General features: G+C 46.4%; 1 protein-coding gene across 1 annotated transcript in view; it reads left to right on the top strand.

Annotated features, from left to right (window-relative positions):
- gabra5 (gamma-aminobutyric acid type A receptor subunit alpha5) overlaps positions 1–13,991 on the top strand; it is a 92,014-nt gene that overhangs the window by 67,791 nt on the left and 10,232 nt on the right. The gene's annotated exons all lie outside the window — the stretch shown is intronic.

Here is a 13,991-nt window from a genome sequence, read left to right as displayed (position 1 = left end):
AATAGTCAGCAGGTCAGGCAGTACCTGTGGAGAGAAACAGAGTTAATGTTTCAGATCAATAGCCTTTTCATCAGAACAGAACATCCTGTAACGTTAAGGATGATATGTTGCTTGGTGCAGATGGAAGAAAGAGAGAGAGGACATATCAAGAACATCTTGGCATGGGCCTTGGAGAGGAGGTAAATAATGAGTATTTTGAAGGTGAGGCAAAAAGCATAGAATGGGGTGAGTTGTTCAAGAGAGGAGAAGGTGTCAGAGGAGTAGGGCCAGCAGCCACAGAGGTTTGGGAAGGGGAGCTGACGGAAAATAAAGCTAAGTGAGGTGACAATAGGGGCAAAGTGTTGCCTCTGGTAATCCATGTTTGAGTCATAATCAGGTTTTCAGTGAAATTATCCACAATAGGCAATAGATGCATGTGAATGGGTATTCTGGAGTGAAATGCAGAGTAGGATGGTGATTATTGTTCCACTAGCAGAGCCTGGGTGGGGTGAGCAGGAGGGGATGGAGATGGGTGAGCTGTGCTCCAAACTGCCATGCTGGGTGGACAGGCCAATTGGAGTGGAAGACGAAGTGGCTGTGATTACCACTCTCAAAGGGACTGCAATGGGTACCACATGTGGCAATTGGAGAATGTTGAGAGAGTACCTGCTGTCTTGTTCGAGGAAAGCTCAAGTCTGAGACCGTGATAAATGAGAAGCAAGTCAGGGCTGCTTCCAGTGATCCCTTGCTAGTCATTTCTTGCTCTATGCCATGTGTGGATCCGGTACTCACCAGTCATGGTCTTTAAAGGCATCAAAATAATATTTGGGTCAGTAGAAATACCAATTTCTTCTTATCTTGGCAGACCTATTTGGCAACAATCATTGAAAACCATCACCATAAATTGCTAACCCATACCTTGGGAATACACTGTGAAGCCAGACTCAGACTCAGCAGGTGCCACCTGCTGCAATGACACCTGCAAATATTACGTGGCATAGGGATGGATCAGACACCAACAATAATGATCAGCTGTGACCTGAAACTCGACTCCACCTCTTTGCAAGCAAAAACCATGCTGGCTTTGGAGATGGCCCCACATAAAGGCAGAGAGCGTCACTCTCCTCGCAAGTATCTCACGCGGTGCCCACCCACACTTTAGCAACCATCAAACAGCACCTTGGGTTTCCTGGCCTGTCCATTTTACTTGTCACTTCTCGGTCACCTCTCCTTACAGGCTTGGCAAAAGCTGCTAATGGGTTCATGTCACACTTAAAAATTTTGCTCACTCAATTTTCTATAACTCCAACCGCGAGACTGCTGCCTGCACCTGTCCAAATGTGCACCCAAGGTTATATTAATGAGCTGATCTTGAAAAATTTGGTACATCGCAATTTGAGACAGTGTAAAAACCTTCAACTAGGAATTCGTGTCTAAACAGCATCAATAGTAGAAAATCTAGGATTTGGCTCCTAGCATATGAAGAATAGTCACTTATTGAAGTTGTTGACTTCTACTGGATCACAGAGCTTTCTTTTCATTTGGCTGAAACATTAAGCTTTGCAGTGTGTTGATCCAGTGTAGCATGAAATAACTCCTCCAAGTTAAAAGTATGTAGCCTACTTGTTATGATTCCTCCGTGATTACATGCGCATATTGTGAGCAGAATAGATTTCATGGAAGAGTTATTTAACATTAAAGTACAAGAGATAATCAAGAATATACAAGTAGGACAGACTTCATGGAATAATAATTTCATTCTCCATCAATCTTCAGCAAGTACTGAGAGCTACTTAGTGCAGGATAGTAAAGTTTAACCTGTATGTAGATTGTAGTGTTGGCATTGCTACTTTTTAATTTTGATCTCCCTGCAACATATTATTTTGCATCTTGACATACTAGTATGGAATGTGAATCCCACACTCCTTTTAATGACACTTCTGAGCTGGTTTTTAAAAGCCCCTGATTCAATCCACTTCCCTTTATCCCCTTTCCATCACCCATCTGACTCAGCTGCCCTTAAGTGTTGACAGTCTCAACTTTGATTGCTAAGTAGCCTTTTCTATAGAAGGGAAAAACCCTCAAGGGTCCTTACTCCTCATCACTGTCTGCTATAATGTGAGTATGTGTGGATGATAACTGAGAACAGAATTAGGCATGGCCAAAATGGACAACATGCAGGGTAGATTTCCTCAGAGCTGCTCCTGATCTGGCACTGGAACTTTGGCAGAATTGCATCAGAAACCCCATTTAGGTGCACAAACTGAGAGGAGTGGGAAAAACCCCAAGACAATTCAGCTTCCATGGTCAAATGACATGCCATCGCTGCCCAAGCACATGTACACATATAAGAAAAATAACCACCTGAGTGAGATGGTGACGGATTAGATGTTATTCTTAGGGCAGAATTTTCTGGCTGGTGGGAGTGGGCGTGGGCGTGAAACCGATCGCCGCTCGCAATCGGGTCTGCGCCACCATCGGGGCTCCCGAGGACAGCAGGAGTGGGCGGGCGGCGGCGGGATTGCAAAGACCACTGGGCCCAACGGTGACCCGGCGGCCTGCTTTAAAAAGTTTCTGCAGCCTTTCAAAGGCTGCGAATCAGGGCCAGTGGAAGGGCTCTCCCAGAGCGCTGCTGGGGAGCAGGAGGGTAGGGCAGGGGGGCACTGTGCCCCTCGTTTTTCCGATGATTGCCTTGCTGCCCTCCTCGAGGAGGTGGCAGCATGGCGGGAGTTCCTCGTACCCCAGGACGGGAGAAGAAGGCCCCCCCCACATGACCAAACGTGCCTGGGATGAGGTGGCGGAGGTGGTGACGGAGGTGGTGAGCTCCTGCGACGTGGTGCGGCGCACCTGGGCCCAGTGCCGCAAGCGCTTCAACGACCTGTTGCGCTCAGGAACGGTGAGTACCATGTTGGCATTGGTCCCTTAACCCAGCAGGTCGGCTTACCCCCCCTGGCGCCCCATCCCCCACCCACCCCACAAGTCTGAGTGTAGAGACTGCATTGAATCATTGACAGCATGTGTCCTTCTCTGGGCGGCCAGCAGATATTGCTCATGCCAAGGTCACCCTGAGAGGGTGGTGAAGAGGTGGGTTCTGCCCCCGCAGCATGTGGTACACTGTGACCCACATTACTGTTTTGGGGGCAACCTGGAGGATCTGCACCTAAGCGCAGTGCTGGAACTCCAGCACATGTCAAAGTCAAGGTAATGAAAAGCTGGGTGGGGAGCTCCAAGGTGGCGTGGCAACGATCGATCTGCTGCCCTCTGCGCTCCACGTGCCTGCGCCTCCTTGCTATGGAAGGTTAGACCGTGTGGTGCCTAATGTGATGTAGGCAACATTTGGCCAAGGGGGGCGGGGAGGCGGACAGGCCTAGCATCTTTGTGTGAGTGTTTGGCAGCAGCGGGGTGAGGAGACACTGGAGCCCTGATATGTCCCACTGTGGTTGAGGTGGGCCGTCCACGAAGAGAGTCCAGGTACAAGTTGCACTAATCAATGCTCTTCTCTCCTTTTCAGGAGAAGAATGCATATAATGCAGCCGAGCAGGTGAGAATTGGCAGTGGACCGGCACAGTTAGCGATTCTCAGTTGCTTCAAGCAGGAGGCTTTAGATTTGGAGAGGCGCCATGCGCGTAGGTCCACTGGTGTTGGTGAGGCTGGAGTGCCACGGGCAGGTATGTTTGCCCAGCAGTGAGGTCAGCATTGTTCTCCCAACAGCCATGGCAGTGCTGAACGTTCAGTGATTGAAGTTTGCAACATTGCTTGACCATTGCTTATGGAAGGATGAGCGCATAATGATCCAGGGGACAGGGATGCACATTGACATTGTCTCCACGTTAACTAATCCAATGTCCTTGTTCTTCCTTTCAGCATCAGCGGAGCAGGGCCGGGAGGAGGACCAGCAGATGCCCCCTCTCACACCTGAGGGCCCTGAAGTCTCACCATCTCTGCCAGGCAGGCACCAACACAGATGCTAGCAATTCGGTGGGAATTAGAACATCGACTAGTGTCCCGGGGAACAGCGTTGAGGGCACTTCACAGTCGCTGGAGGAGCTGGCAGAGACAGAGAGTGCCCATGGTGCCAGCAGTTGAAGGACTGCAGGGGACCAGGCACAGTCTAAGTCGGTGCCTGATGATGTGCCTCTGGAGTTGTCCGCGACGCAGCAGCTGCAGGAAATGCAGCCAGGTGTGTGGGAGCATCTGGGGGAGATACATGAGGTTATGCTTGCCTTGGTGTCCATGGTGGAGGAGTCTACGCGGACTATCACTGAAGCAATGAGCCTCATGTCCGAGTGCCATGCATCGTCCATGGAGAGACTGGTGACTCTCGTGGAGAGGCTCCTCCAGGAGACCCATCAGGACTTCCTGAGGATGCACTCGGACCAGCAAGCCCTCACATCGGCATTGACCTCAGCTGTTAAGTGTGGGAGATGGTGTGGGTACTAAGTTTCCCAGCTTGGTGCCCATCCATCCACGGTGAGCAGGGAGGCCCGAAGCGAACTCACATCGGCGCAGCAGCTCCCTGTCGTCTCTGTGGGCACGTCTCAGGGTGCTCCAGATGAGGGCGGCAGCTCCTCCGCCTCTCTTCCAGTGACCGTTGCACCTGGTGAGGCTGCAATGACTGGGGAGGTGTCAGCTGTGGATCTGGCAGCTCCCTCCCGGGCCGGGCCAGCACAGGCTCCACAGGCCAGAGGACGACCGCCAAGGTCATCGAGGCCAACAGGGCAGTAGAGTCAGCAGGCTGTCTCAGGTGCTACTCCCAGCGAGGGGTCGGCACCAAGGCATAGCACCTGAAAACGTAAACATAAGGCACCTTAGGCATACCACGGGTTTATCACTGGTGCTTTTGTGTTGGCCCGAGATGAGGTCTTTATGAATTGGTGTGATTTTTAACACCTTTTTCATTTTGTTTCATTAAGTTTCTTTGGTTGCAATATTAAATTCAGACATGTCACCATGGCTGAGGTTGCCTCTTTAGTTCTGCAGGTGGATGGTTTCCAATAATGTAATGTGTGCTTTGTGGGACATTCAGCTTGATTAACAAGGACCTTAGTTAATGTTCCTAACCAGGCAGATTTTGCACTTAGGTCTCGAATATGGAGCATACAGCCCAGGCTTGTCCTGGAGGTCCATATGCGGTGTGCTAGCTGAAGGTTCATTGGATTAAAGCTTCCTGGGTGCCCCTGCGTCACTGGAGTATGCCCGGGTCAGTGTCTACCCCCTCAGCATTTCCCTGTGCGTGCTCATCCTCGGGCTCACTGCTGGACTCACCATGTGCAGCCGCATCCACTGCGTCTACATCTTCATCGTCCACTGTGTCCCCCCTTTCCAGTGCAAGATTGTGGAGAGCGCAGCATGCACCCACTATCAGCGAGACATGATCTGGGGTGTGCTGGATTGCGCCCCCTGAGCAGTCCAGGCATCGGAAACACATCTTGAGAAGATCAATGGTTCTCTCTACCACAGCCCTTGTGGAAACGTGGCTCCTATTGTACCGCTGCTCAGCTTCTGTTCTTGGATGGCGGAGAGGCGTCATGAGCCACCTTCTGAGGGGATAGCCCTTGTCACCCAGCAGCCATCCATCCAGCCGGGCTGGAGCACTGAAGAGCCCCGGCACCTGGGAGTGTCTCAGGATGTAGGCGTCGTGGGAGCTGCCTGGGTACCTTGCACAGACTTGTAGAATCAGCATCCTGTGATCACACACTATCTGCACGTTCATGGAGTGGAAGCCCTTCCTGTTGGCGATGGCACCGGGCTCACCTGCTGGCACCTTGATGGCCACATGTGTACAGTCTATTGCACCCTGGATGCGGGGGAAGCCAGCAATGGATGCGAAGCCTCTGGCTCGCTGTGTCTGGCTTGCCTGGTCCCAACGGAAGTGGATGAAGGTCAATGCACGCCTGAACAGAGTGTCTGTAATCTGCTTGACACAAGAGTGGACAGCTGATTAGGAGACACCGCAAAGATCACCCACCGACCCCTGGAAGGAGCCAGAGGCATAGAGGTTGAGGGCAGCTGTGACCTTTAAAGCCACTGGCATGGGTTGTCCACCTGCACAGTTCGCGGAGATCTCAAACCCAATCATCTGACAGATAGAGTCGACTATCTCCCTTGAGAGACGGAGCCTCCTTCGGCACTGCACCTCAGACATATTGAGGTAGTTGCTTCGCTGCCTGTAAACCCTGGCAGCAGGATAGTGGCGTCTTCTGTGGCCCCTTCCGCCTTGGACTACCTCTTGGCCCTGCGCCCCTTGTGCCTGCACCTGACCTCCCAAAGGTGGCTCCCCTGGAGGCTGAATGTGCACTCCTGGCTTCCTTCCCTTTCTAGCCCTCCCTTCCTCCTCATAGGAGGTGCATCCAGTGGAGAGTTCAGCTCCCATTCCCAGGCTAAGGGAAGGCTTCCTGAAACATGCAGGCCCAAAAAAGATTCCTCATTGCAGAGTGCTGACCTGAAGGTTGTGAGTCCAGACCAAGCAGCAGGTATGCATTTTGAAGTATTTCAGATCACACAGTTAAGTATCAGTAACTTTGAAACATCAATGTTTGACAGAGCACACTCATAACCCCACGGAGCTCTCTTAACCCGCCCGTGGATGAGGTTTATACAAATGTGTCCTAGCTGCCTGCCCAATGCACCTGTGTGCCGACCGGAAGATCGCACGGGCGCCGAAAAATCGCAGTCAATTGGCGCCTCCAGGGCCTTAAGTGGCCCATTAATTAATGGCGGGCACGCATCGGATGTCATCACGTGCCCGCCCAACGAAATATCGCAATGGCGCGCGGTGACGTCGGATGCTCGCCTCACGTCATTTTATGAGCTTGCGTGCGGGTCCGTCCCCGCACGCCAACAGGAAAATTCTGCTCTTAAAGGCATACCTTGGAAAGAGGCAAGAAGGACCTTAAGGGGAAGGGAGGAAGGATTTTGGGGAGGATCCTATGTTCCTTATATTAAAATGAAAGAAGGGAAGAAAAATCAAGATTTACTGCTCGTGCCCTTGCGGCACAGCATAAGGGGTTGGTTACCTGCTAACTCATGCTGGAGGCATAGCAGATTCTCGCATCGTTGCAAAGAGAACTATATTGGGGTTGATGAGATAATTTACACATTAATAATTAAAGTAAGAAATATAAACGTGAAGCCTTTGAACTTTCATATTTTGGTGCTGAATGTTAAATTTCAAGGCGCAGCTGAGAACGTGGTTAATTGGCAGATTTAAGTGTTACATTTGCCATTGCTTTGTTTAAACAGCAATTAAGTTGCTGATTTTTCTTAATTATAACTGTTATGAAGAATGAGGTTATTAACAAACTTGTGGTAATTACAAAGATGTTTGTGTGAAATGGATAAATAGAAATAGTTTAATTTTGATTAAACTCTAAAGCTGTTTCAAATCTTTAACTTTTCATTTATTAAACTCTTTTTTTGAAGGAGCAGATTTTTCAATAATGCAGGATTGTAAAGCTATATAATTTTAATTGTTTTTGATGGAGGGCAGCCAACAGCTTTGAATTGAAGCAATGTCCTTTGGAGCAATGGTACAATTCATTTCTCAATGTTATCTGTCTCTTGCGCATGATGACTAAAAGGATGCAAGATAAATGTCATCAATAACCCATTCAGCTATTGTCTACCCCAATAAAGGAGCAGGACAGGAACGCCCTCTCTTGGTTTGACTGCCCCCCCCACCCTGCCCCCAGGTTTCCATGACAGCAGAGGCATATGCTGCGGTCATTCCTGTTTTATTGCATGACTGATTCATTTTGGAGCCAAACTCTCTCTTGGGAGCTAGGCAAGAGGACCCTGCATACAGAAAACCTCTGAATTAATCTGCTTTTGTTGAAGAAGTACTTTTATTTTGTCAAATGATTAGAAAACCAAAGGGAGAATCATCAAAAATGCCAATGTTAAATACCTGAGACTTTTTTGAAATTGTTCCCTGTTGGGTCAGTGCTAGTGAAACAGGCACATTTAAATATTTGATAATTTCAGATATCAGAAACTTGTGAACGATTTTTGTGTTGATCATATGATATGATATTGGGAAACTTTGACACCCAAGTAGTAATTTTCCAATATCTACTGGTGGTAGGTACTCTTTCTGTTACCAGTACTTATCAGAAAATTGCTGCCACCAACAAAAAATTATTCCCTGCTGTGTCGGTATCACTGACTGACATATTAATATCTACCAGAGATTAGATGAAAAGTAAAGCCCCATTATTCCATGCCAACAATGGAGTAAGATTCCATCTGTATGCCATGTATAATGAGATTGTAAACCTATTCATTACGATTCTGATGCACTAAGCAAGTCTTCATCCAATATGCCCTAGATTCCAATCTCAAAGGAGTGTCCTGATATGACTTTTCCAGCTCTGTACGCCAGTTATCTTTATGCCCTCTTGGGTTGAGATTAAAGCCTGAATTTTCGCTCCCAGGTCAAGAGCACAGAGTCGGGACATTTCCCGCTCCACAAACCCAACCCGGGAAAAAGTGCCCTTGAGGTTGGGGTTTTTGTTTCAATGTTGCGGAGTTCTCTGGGAGTCTGACTCTCGTCCACCAGCAACTGAATTAATCTGTTCCAACTAGTTACAATTAGAACCATTAGAACCAATTGTAGAGAACATCCATTGGATTTAAACCCACTTCAGTAAGGTAAAATTACTGATTGACTCCTCCTCCGGTGACCCTGATATCTTATAAAACTAACTGGTATGAAATTATGGCAATATTCATCAATTTGGTTGCTGATTACAGTTTATTGAGTCATTAATAATATTATGCTCCAGTGTTCTGTGCCTCTGGAGAGACGGTGGCATAATGGTAATGTAATTGGGCTCATAATCCAAAAGGCCCAGACTAATATCTTGGTGACATAGGTTCACATCTCACCATGGCAGCTGGTGGAATTTAAATTCAATTGATCAATAAAAATCTGGAATTGAAAACATGTCTCAGTAATAGTGCCATGAAACAATCATTGATCATTTTAAAGACCTGTCTGGTTCACTGATGTCCTAAGGGTAAGGACATCTGCTGTCCATACCTGGTCTGGACTACATGTGACTCCAGACCTACAGCAATTGTCTCTTAACTGCCCTCCGAATTAGGCTAGCAAGTCACTCAGTGGCATCAAGGGATGGGAAACAAATGCTGGCTCTACCAGTGACCTCCTGATCTCATGAAAGAATAAAAAAGAAACTTGAGACTTCATGTTCTTTTATACAATCCTCATCAATATTCTGACTATCCCTCAGAAAGATGTACAAGACTTTGAATTATTGCAACCATATGACAAACTGCCATTCTCAAAAATATTAAAACTCAAAAAGGATAGGTAGCCCTAATTGGTCCTATTCATCCTCTAAATCTTTTCTTCTCTGTTACTCCAGCTCTAACTCTCTCACACCTCCCTCTTCATCACAAGGTGGCATATCGAAGATGTTAGTGGGTCAGCCCAGAGAGTAGTCAATACCGGGAAATCGGGTAGGTCAGTGTGCATACATGTAAAGGAGCCTGCCTGATTTTCCTCTGTTTAAACTCAAAAGGAAAATCAGGTGCATTCCTTCACTATTACCTACCTGATTTTTACATATTTTGGTGTGCCTGGACAATTCTGGGCTGCTTGTTTAGTATCTTCACATCCATCTTTGGAGAATAGTGGAGGGAAGCATTAGAAGATTGATTATCAGCTTGTTTGAACACCATGTCATGGACACTCCTTCCATGACCAACAAGTCCTGGAGTCAGACTTGAACCCAAAGTTTCTGGCTCATAGGGAAGCCATCTACTGAGCCACAAGACCTCCTGTGGCTGTTCGGCTTAGACTCTGGGAACTCTCCCCTTATGTGTCATTCTTGCCATAGCACATTAACTATTCCAAATTTACTTAGGTGAGTAGTTTAAAAAATGATATTTTTACACAATTTTGGAAACATTGCAAACCTAATTGGACAGTTCATTGTCTCTGTCTTGCCCACTCCATGCCTTCAAGTTTGTCATGTCATTCCAATCATACAGGGGACAAGTCAGACATACCTGCGCTCAAATTCTGGATACACAGTCGGAAGAGGCGAAGCTCCACATTGGGAACACAGAGTCATGAAATTTCCTCCAAGGGCAATTTTCTGAGACATTAGTTTGGATTTTCCAATCTCATTATGGTGGTGGCATTTGCTGAGCTGCAAAAAATGGGTGAGAGAACCGTTCTGGCAACTTCATCCACTCGAGCACATGCCTCATTTTTTACCATCCATTCCATCAGCTAGAGATGTTCGCACCCTATTTTTAGACAGCTCCGGGTTAATTATGACACGGGGACTCCATTCATCATATTTCCCATCATTTCCACCTCATTCCACCATATAATATCAGTATGCAGGTCCCTCCAGGAAATAAGTAGCCCAGCTACTGTTGTTTGTAAGATTTCCAAGAACCTTCTTTCTGACTGGTAAGATCTTGCTTGTATTTTTTGTTGCAGACAACTACTTTCCCATTTGTCTTTGCACCATTTCTGCGGGGCTGCCATTTCCTCTCTGCTCCTTTTAGACAGGACAAGAGGTTTCCAGGTTTCCCACAGGAATAGCCATTTCTTAACCTTTTGAAAGAAGTAAAGGAGGAGCAATGGAAGAATGCAGGCTCACCAACAGAGGGGCATGACACCGTTGGTATCTCCATACTAGAATAGGATCTTCGGTAGAAGTGTAGACCATTCAGCCCTTTGAGGCCATTCTGCCATTCCATTAGATCATGGCTGATTTGTACAGTATCTTAATCGCAACTGTTATGATCCACAGCTGAGGTTACTACTGGTCAAGCCTGATCCAGGGTGGAACCCAGCTTGATAGATTTTAACTTTTATTTGTTTGTTTAGATACATGGAGAGGGGTGACTGAACAGAATCACTGGAGTCAGCTAATGAACTTTTAACAAAAGCACAAAACATTTATTGAACAAGAAAAGATGAACCATATTACTGTACTCCCTCCCCACAGCTATGCCTTTACAGATATATACAAATTCGTTAGGGTAACACAAGTTACAAAAACTATCTTGTATTCGAATGTTCACAGTAAGTAAAGTTCATGTAAACCAATTGGCAACCTGTGGTTAGACACAACATACTCTGAAACCAAGTGACAGATGCCACCCCAGACAGATGATATGGATTGCTCCTCAGTTCCCCCCAGACACTTGTTACCCTGTGAGCCAACCAGTCTCACTGAACTCCATCTTTCACACAAGGGTTTCCAATCTCCACTTTCCAAGAACTCGCCTTGGAATCTTCTCCCAAACCGACGCTTCACCTCCAGGCTTTCGAATTTTCCATCCGACATTCCTCTCCCCTAGGTCACCACATGCATTCAAGCTTTCTTCCGTACACTCACTCTTACCGACTCAGCTGTTAGCAGTACACCACTGCTTCACATGTCCATAGCGAAGAGTTACAGACCTTCAGTTGCCTCTTTGGACCTTCTGACTTCTTACAAGCCTTTATGTCACTTTAATTCCTGCAGCTTGGAGCTTTAAGATTGAGTTTGGAGCCTTTCTCTGCCCCTCACTGTTAACTTCATTTAACAGGACCTTTTCCAGGTTACTGTCCTTCCTTTGACCAGAAGGTCTGCTTGGGACTTTCTGCTGTTCCACTCCCCTGGATCCTTGGGGACTTTCTTCTTTAGCTTGGGTCTGGCTACCTGTCCCCTTTTAGGCTGCTTCTGCCTGGCAGCTGTCTTCAAAACTGAACTCAAAAACTGCTGCTTCTAGTTTCTTTGGTGGGTGTCAGTGGGACGGACCTGCCTCTCTGGACCCCTGTTGCTAGGCAACAGCCCAGTTTTTCTACTCTTGTTTGCTTAACTTCTCTTATAGTTGTAAACTCTCATTAGAAATGCAGGCACCTTTTAAAGTGAAACTAAAACTCAACTTGACCTTTTCTTAACACACAGATGCAGAAATACAAATCAAACTTAAATATCAAAGCTAAAACTAATTTCTGATACCCACGAATACAAATGTAACTTGCTTAAACTATCTCTATTTCTTAACACAATATTGAAATTTTCAATTGACATAGCCTCAACAGCTTTTTGGGGAGAGAGCTCTAGATTTCCACTACCCTCAGCATGTGGAAATACCTTCTGGAAACATCGCTGAACAGCTTAGCTCACATTTTAAGGATTTACCCTCTTGTCTCCTATATAGCTTGTAATTGCAATGAACACATTAAAACTACTTTTCCAATTTACAGTCTCACTTGAAATAAAGTTCTTGATTGGGAAATCAGCCTTGAAGTAGCAAATATAAGACGTCTTTTGTTCTGCAGAGCCAACCTACTCACTAGATATACACACTGTACTATCTGGGGACTCATCAGTGTGTTCACTACCTCTGACACTCCCAAAACACCAGGAGTGCCATTTCCACACAAGAAAGGCCTGTGCAGTATAAATAAAGCTCTGAAATATGCTTTTGCTCAGCTGTTTAAAAGTCTCAATTGCGACATTTGTTTGTTTTCCCTCTAGTCCTTGCCCAGTAGCCAGGGAAGGAGTATAGGCCAGTAATATCAAATCCACATTGCTGGTCTAAATGTTTGTAAAGAAGCAGCTCCTTCTTGAGCACAAGCTGAAGCTTTATCAGCATTGACATGGGTGGGTGGAGGGGGGTGGGTGCAGGGGGTGGTGGCGGTGGTTAGCTCAGTTGATTAGGTAGCTGGCGCGTGTTTCAGAGCAATGCCAACAGCGTGGGGCTCCATCTGGCTGAGGTGGACCTGCGACCTGTCTCCTCACCCTGCCCCATAGTAAAATCACGGCACAAGCCATGGTTCAGCCACCCTCAAATTGAAAATGCTATCTAGAGAAGCGAAGAGAGTGTTGCTCAGCAACCCACCCACAATGTGAATGGAACAGATTCCAGAGTACCGAATGTCGCAACCAACATAGCCACTTGTAATATGGTGGCTTCCAACACCACTGGCAGCAATTCGTTTCATTTGTCACAGTTAGCACGATACCTCCATCAATGTAGAGGATGATCCAGCTCGTGAGTGATGCACTGTCCCTCCAGAGATACCAAAAATATATAATTTAGATTTTAACGCTGCCACATTGGGGCTACTGCTGGTGGCTGCATTGGAATGTCAATGCAGCATTGAATGTTCAGTGACTGTTCCCTGTCATGGAAGCTGGAGAGATTAACAACTGTTTCTGACAACTCGGGCCATGGTATCAGGTTCTGGCTGCATCACTTAACCATCGGGCATGGCTTTTACTGACCAAAATGCCCCATCACTCTTCCATCATTCAATGTTCTCGGGAGAATCCCATATTTGCTTTGCTATTACTCAGACAGTATTGGGACGTTTGGACGTCTTGAGATATTTTGCTACGTTATAGGCAAGTTGCTGATGGAAAGAAAATGAATTTCGTTGTTAGATTATAAACTTTGTCTGACATCTTTATCAGTATAAACCCCATGGCCAGGATTTTATGGCCCCTCCCTTCTGGCAGCATATTACAGTCCTGCCGAACTGAATGGAGATTTAAGTGGCTCGCCGCATCCGCTGGGGGGGAGAAGCCGCGGCAGGACCATAATTTCCTGGCCCATGTAATTATTGGTACATGCAACATCCAAACAGATAGCTTTTAATGGAAATTATTGAATCACGAACCATGTTCCAATATTCCATTATAGAATTACACCTTCGGCACCCCTCACACAAAACAAATGGCTTTTCAGTAAAACATATTATTTCCTCATGAAAAATTGAGTTCCATGTTTTAAGTACTAAAGGATAAAAAAGAACTCTTTTGTTGAAAGCAGAACAAAGTATTTTTTTGATGTTTAGTGACTCAAAGCATATTTCCACACCTAAAATGATTGGTAGCATTAGTAATGCCAGCAGTCTTGAAAATTACATTGTACAGATGAATCAATATAATAGAGCAAATGCCTACAAGTACTGTGATACATTCATTGATACTTGCATTTCAAAAACAATATTTTAAAGATGCCTTGTTGGTGCA

The sequence above is a fragment of the Cetorhinus maximus genome, chromosome 7 (genome assembly GCF_964194155.1).
Source record: "Cetorhinus maximus chromosome 7, sCetMax3.hap1.1, whole genome shotgun sequence".
NCBI lineage: Eukaryota > Metazoa > Chordata > Chondrichthyes > Lamniformes > Cetorhinidae > Cetorhinus > Cetorhinus maximus.
Note: the sequence above shows the minus strand (reverse complement) of the source record. Positions and strands in the feature narration are given on the sequence as shown.